Here is a 7,222-nt window from a genome sequence, read left to right as displayed (position 1 = left end):
GGGCTTCGTGAGGCTGAAGGAAAGCAGAGAAGGGAGCAAAACCTGCAGAGCTCCCTTCTCCGCTGCCTCGCTTTCTCCTGTCTCACTTCCTCCCATCTCTGCTGCCTTGCTCCCTCCCATCTCCACTGCCTCGGCTCCCTGCCTTCTCCGCGCCTCACTCCCTTCTGCAGCAATTGGCTTCCTTCTACGCTGTCTTCAGTCTTGGCTCTGAGCCTGCATATGCAAATAACTGCCATCTTTGTTGGGTTAATTTGCATACTCATCCTGATTGGCTGGTGGGCATAGCAGAGTGACACCAATTTGCATGTTTCTCTTTTATTAGTGTAGATATGAGAGGCAAGAGTGTGGTGTCCCTGAAGTGAAATGATGAGGAATTACAAAAAGAAGGGAGTGGATTGTCTATGTCAAATGTAAAGATAAGGTAGAGAAATAACCACTGGATTGGGTAATGTGGTGGTCATCATGACCTCAACAAGAACAACTTCTGTATATTGTGGAATAAAAAGCCTGACTGGAATGGATTTTTAAAAGAGAATAGGAGGAAAGTAAGTAGAGGCAGAATGTCTCACAACTCTTTCAGAGAGTTTTGCTATAAAAGGGAGCAGAATACTGGGAGCAGTAACTGAAAGGGGATCTAGAGCTAGTGGGAGGTCTGGAGGACAGATGTGACTGCTGCCAGACCTATGAGCTGGACCCAGGCCAGAACAGAGATTGTTTAACACACACACACCCCTTAGAAACTGTCTGATCATAATTGATATTCATTCTGCCCCTCCCTTGTCTCCCTCTACATGCTGGTTCCTGGTCATTGTCCTGACCAGATCAAGCATGTAATTTCCTGTATATGGTACCATTACTATCCCCCCTTTTATCGTCTATAATTCTTTGAGGCCTATCAAATGGTACAGAGACCTGTTTTGTCTTGTAGGCCACCCAAGACACACCTCATATGTAAGTTTCGTGTAATAAACTCTACCATTTATGAAACTAGAGTGACCAGCCTCTTTCCTCAGTTTTTCCACACCCTCTGCTTATGGAGGTAGTTTTTACATTCTTGGGAATTTTCTAATGGGTCTGCATGTACTAACAGGAGGATTATTTTGTTTCCACATCATTGATATTAGAGGTGGAAGATCTCTTCTGATTGTTTTAGTTATCTAAGTGAAATAAGAAACAAGGTCATCAGATGAGCTTGAGGAAGGAGAAGGAGTTTTTGGAGGATTGAGGAGGGAAAGGGGTGAAATAGCTGTCTGGGGAAGGGGGAGAGTGAAATGATTAGAGAAATGAGGTAGCATTGCCAAGCAGCAGCAAGGGACACTTGAAATTTATGGTCATGAGACCAGTCAGCATGGTGTGTGTTAGGTGCAGGAGGGGAACAGTTAGAGAACTGGATCTTACCAGGGTTGGATTTTTGCCAGATGAGTACAGCAGAGAGTGATTACACTGACCATATATCCGGTGTCTCGAACAGAAGTGAACGAGGCAGATAAGATCCCTGTATTTATGGAGCTTAGATTCTAAGAAGGGGCTAAAAAAATAAGTTATCTGTATTAGTATTAGTGCTAATAAGATAATAAAACAGTGTGTGAGCTTAAGAACAGGGCTGGGGTGCAGCTCTTGATGAGTTGAGAAACATGTCATGAAGAAAATGACATTTGAGCTAAGATCCGAATGATAATCAGGAAGAAGAGTGTTCAAGGCAGAGACCGGAAGGGTATAGACATTGAGACAGAGTTAGCAAGGGAGTAATCGATTTTTAAATCGGTGAGGGTACACTTGAGGGGACTTGTCACTGATTGGATATAGGGCTGAGAGAAAGAGATATGTTGAGATTGGCTATCAGAGCCTTGGGTAACTGGGTGGATATTGATACCACCGCTGAGACAGGGAATACAGGAGATAACAGATAATAATTTCACTTTTACGATAGGTTGAATTTGTACCTAAACAGTGACTGGCACATAGTATGCACTCAATAAGTATAGTTGAATGTTTGAATGAGGTGTCTGTTGAACAATTCTGAAATCCAGGACCTGACTGTTATAACCTCACTGTACAGAGAGGACATTTCACGGATGGGCAAACCAAGGCACCAAAAGTTTAGGCAACTTGTCCAATTTTCCCAGTGCGCCAGTGTTAACTGCCAGAAGAGCCTCCTGCCCCAACTCCTTTTCATTCTTTGTCCAGGTTATATAATCATGGTGTTCATATTAATACTTTATTTTATAACTTCACTGAGCGGGTACACACCTGGCAACAGCAACTCAATAAGATTAACGGTAACCAAATCACGCTAATGATAGGTCTTTGTATCTGCCAATCCCACCAAAGCAAGCATGAGGAAGCACAGATTGGCGAACAAGTATGGTTGCTATCCATTATGTCCCTGACCTGGTGGGTCAAAGTAGGATGCCAGCTGGCAACCTCTAGTCGGTTAGATATGGAGCTTGAGTAAAAGCTGTGGCCATGGGTGAAAATGTGTACAAACCTCTCTTTGAGTACATAAACTTAGACCTTTGGGTTCAGGTTAGGATTAGGTCACTGCCCTATGGTGGAGCAATCACTGTACTGGAGTGAAAGAGAGTTGAGTTTTTTTCTCCCCCAAAAAGGAAAAACTGTATTTTGACATTTGACATAATTATACATTTTTAGCATCAAATCACACATTAATTTAAAATGAAGATGCCGAACTGGTTTGGCTTAGTGGATAGAGCGTCGGCCTGCGGACTGAAGGGTCCCAGGTTCGATTCAGGTCAAGGTCATGTACCTTGGTTGCGGGCACATCCCCACTGGGGGGTGTGCAGGAGGCAGCTGATCGATGTTTCTCTCTCATCGATGTTTCTAACTCTCTATCCCTCTCCCTTCTTCTCTGTAAAAAATCAATAAAATATATTTTAAAAAAATAAAATAAAATAAAATGAAGAAAACTAGGGAAATATATTTAAAAAGAGTGCCCCTTTAAATATATCAACCAAGTAAGTCTGCTTTATAGGGCTCTTACTCAGTCTCATCAGAAAATTGCCACTCCCTTTTATACCAAAGGTAATGCTTTAACACTAGAATATTATCAAGTAATCTTGGAGGGCAAAATCCAGAGATTGTAAACTATCAGCTGTGCACCAAAATTTGCCCACAGTTCTGTTTACTAGTATTTTCCTTAACTAATAATGCCTTTTGACTATCAATCATGCCTTGCCACCAAGTTAATGACACCCAATTTTATTCTTTCTGTTTTTTAAAAAATATTTTTTTATTGATTTCAGAGAGGAAGGGAGAGGGAGAGATAGAAACATCAATGATGAGAGAGAACCATTGATTGGCTGCCTCCTGCATGCTCCACCCTGGGGATAGAACCCACAGCCTGGACCTGTGCCCTGACTGGGGATCAAACTGTGACCTCCTGGTTCATGGGTCAGCACTCATCCACTAAGCCACGCCTGCCAGGAATCCACCTAGTTAATCCCAAGCTTCAGAGTTTGCCAGTTAACTTGTGTGATGTATTTCCACAGAAGGAGCAGGACATCTCGATAATAAAACCAGGAAGCTAAATGTTTCTATTGACTCATTCAACAATGAAATATTGTTAAACAACGTGATCTTGCTCCCAGAGGCTCTGAGTCTAAGATCTCTCTCCTTCTCTGGTTGGCAAGATCCCAAACCCATATTATACCCTAACCCCACAAACTGTGGGTCTTAGGTTTGACAAATGAGCACACTTGTTGCACACATGTCTGTATTCTGAAGCACTGTTATGAATTTGATGCAAAGGAGTCCTCCCCCCTCCATTCCCCCAAACTGGTCAAAATTGGTATGCACAATTATTCTTCATAATCAAAGAATTGTTTTCTTAAATATATATTTACTAGAGGCCCAATGCATGAAATTAGTGCAAGAGTAGGCCTTCCTTCCCCAGCTGCCAGCACCAGCCTCCCTCTGGCACCTGGGACCTGAGCTTCCCTTGCAGCCCCCGCTTGGTCCAGAAGGTCATCTGGAAGGATGTCTGGTCTAATTAGCATATTACACTTTTATTATTATAGATTGATTTCAGGGAGGGAGATGGAGAGAGAAATAGAAATATCAATAGAGAGAATCACTGATTGGCTGCCTCCTGCATGTCCCCCACTGGGGATGGAGCCTGCCACCTGGGCATATGCCCTGACCTGGAATCAAATCGTGACCTCCTGATTCATAGGTCAACACTCAACCACTGAACCACACCAGCCAGCTGGGTCATAACCAGAGTTTTAACAATCAGAGAATGCTTTGGGAAGGCCTATGATACATAATAACTTATAGTGGGAATAATAACAGCTACCCTATAATAATGTGTGAAAATTAAATAATTTTTACAAGGAACTAAACACAAATCTGAATGTCCAGGTTATTGTGAAGGACCAAAAACTTAAGTTGGGAATGAGCCTGGTGATCACCCAAGCATCTGCCTCTCACCTGTGGAGACACAGGACATTGGGAGTTATACCTCCTGTTGAGTTCCAATCATAACCTCATTTTCTTGGGACATCCACATCCAAATATTCCACAATGATTTTTCTTATATGCATGACCCATAAATACAGGAAACACACACACACACACACACACACACACACACACACACACACACAGTGTGTGGAATATCTACTCGTGGATAGTTAGCTTTGGCAGACTGTACTACTATTCCTACCATTCCCTTTCTCCCTATTAAAATGATTGTACATCCATGCCTTCACCATGTGACTAAAGTGCCTTCCAAAAAGCAGAGTCCATATGATTTGCCTTGGAGAGTGAAATTCAAGTGGATGTGATGTACTCTAGTCTCGTATATGAACTAAACCTTAAGTGTGCTTGCTTAGGCTGTTTCTACCCTTTGCCATGAGAACCATACAAAACCAAAATAGGGGTCATGCTGGTTAAAATCTTGCCTAATCTTTCCATGTCAGAATAAATTCACCTCATTAGAAATAAACTTTTAGCCGAAACTGGTTTGGCTCAGTGGATAGAGCGTCAGCCTGCAGACTGAAGGGTCCCGGGTTCGATTCCGGTCGAGGGCATGTACCTGGGTTGCGGGCACATCCCCAGTGGGAGATGTGCAGGAGGCAGCTGATTGATGTTTCTCTCTCATCGATGTTTCTAACTCTCTATCCCTCTCCCTTCCGCTCTGTAAAAAATCAATAAAATATATTTAAAAAAATAAAAATAAACTTTTTAAAATGTCATATATATATTAATCCATAATATGGTATCTCAGAGTCCTTCCCCATCTTGATGAACATTTATTAAGTTATTTCAAAATGTTTACTATTAATGCTAGCTAACACTTGTTGAACTCTATGTGCCAGGCCATGTGCTGAGCACCTTGCAATAACCTCATTTTACAGATGAGAAAACTTAAATACAAAATGTTAACTTGCTTTCAGTTAGAAAACTAACTAGTGGTAGAGTACACACAGTCTGGCTCTATCATCTAAGTTAAACCCCAAACAATTCTGCAATAAACATATTTGTTTTTACATATGTGCAACTATGCCTGAAGGAAATCTTGCAAGGGAATTGGTGGATAAAAGGAACTTAAAATTTTGATAAAATTGTTCCACATGAAGGCTTAATCAATTTATCTTCCACCCACAGTGGAACGCCTATTTCCATCGCTTTCCAATTCTGAGTATGACCAATCTTTTTGTTTTATTTTGTTTTGTTTTTCTGTCTGAGAATAGGCATCTCATTGCCTAAAATTTGATTACACATCTAACTGAAGATCTTTTCATAAACTGATAGGCCATTTTTAATTTCTTCTTTTAAAAAAATATATTTTTATTGATTTCAGAGAGTAAGGGAGAGGGAGAGAGAGAGAGATAGAAACATCAAGGATGATAGAAAATCATCAATTGGCTGCCTCCTGCACATCCCACACTGGGGATCAAGTGCAACCCAGCATGTTACCTGACCAGGAATCAAACTGTGATCCCCTGGTTCGTAGGTCGATGCTCAACCACTGAGCCATGATGGTCAGAGTTCATTCTTTTTTTTATAGCTGAGTAATATTCCATGGTATATATGTACCACATCTTCTTTATCTACTCATTTATTGATGGGCATTTGGGTTGCTTCCATAGCTTGGTTATTGTAAATAGGACAGCAGGTGGGAATGCAGACTGTGGAAAACAGCATGGTGTTTCCTCAGAAAATTAAAAATGGAACTGCCATTTGACCAAGTAATACCATGAAAGGGTGAGGACTATGCCCTCCACCTTGCCCCAGGGTAAGGGCTACGCCCTCCACCTTGCCCCAGGGTAAGGAGTATGCCCTCCATCTTACCTTGGCCATGTGCTCAGCAAGGCTTCTTCCTGGAAGCCAAGCTGCTGCTGGCCACACCCAGGACTTCTTTGAACTGGCCAATGACAATCAAGAGAAGTCGCCATAGATATGACCACATCCTGTGTGACAAGACACCGACTTGTGCCTGAGATATTATGCACCCCTATGTTCATAGCAGCACAATTTACAATAGCTAAGATTTGGAAACAGCCTAATTGCCCATCAGCAGATGAGTGGAGTAGAAAACCATCATCTACACAATGGAATACTATGCTGCTGTAAAAAGAAGGAATTCTTACCATTTGCAACAGCATGGATGGACCTGGAGAGCATTATGCTAAGTGAAATAAGCCAGTCAGAGAAAGATAAATATCACATGAACTCACTCACATGTGGGATATACTGCTACACATAATTTGATGAACAAGAATAGATCCAGAATCCTGATGGGTTTGGCTCAGTGGAAAGAGCCTCAGCCTGCAGACTGAAGGGTCCCAGGTTCGATTCCAGTCAAGGTCATGTACCTTAGTTTCAGACAAGTGCCCAGTAGGGGGTGTGCAGGAGGCAGCTGATCGATGTTTCTCTCTCATCAATGTTTCTCTCTATCCCTCTCCCTTCCTCTCTGTGAGAAATCAATAAAATATATATATATTTTTAAGAATAGGTCCAGAGACAAATGGCAGGGGAGGGGGGGTGGTTAGAGAGCAACCAAAGGACTTATATGCATACATATTAGCATAACCCATGGACACAGACACTGGGGCGGTGGGGGCTCGCCCGAGGTGGGAATGGCTGGCGGGGGGGTCCAATCGAGGAAAAAGGAGACATATGTAAAACTTTAGACAATAAATACTAAAAAAAGAAAGATAAATACCACATGATCTCACTCATTTATGGAATGAATATA

This window comes from Myotis davidii, unplaced genomic scaffold, assembly GCF_000327345.1.
Source record: "Myotis davidii unplaced genomic scaffold, ASM32734v1 scaffold2782, whole genome shotgun sequence".
In the NCBI taxonomy this organism is placed as follows: Eukaryota; Metazoa; Chordata; class Mammalia; order Chiroptera; family Vespertilionidae; genus Myotis; species Myotis davidii.
The sequence above is the reverse complement of the archived record's forward strand: the minus strand, read 5'-3'. Positions refer to the sequence as shown.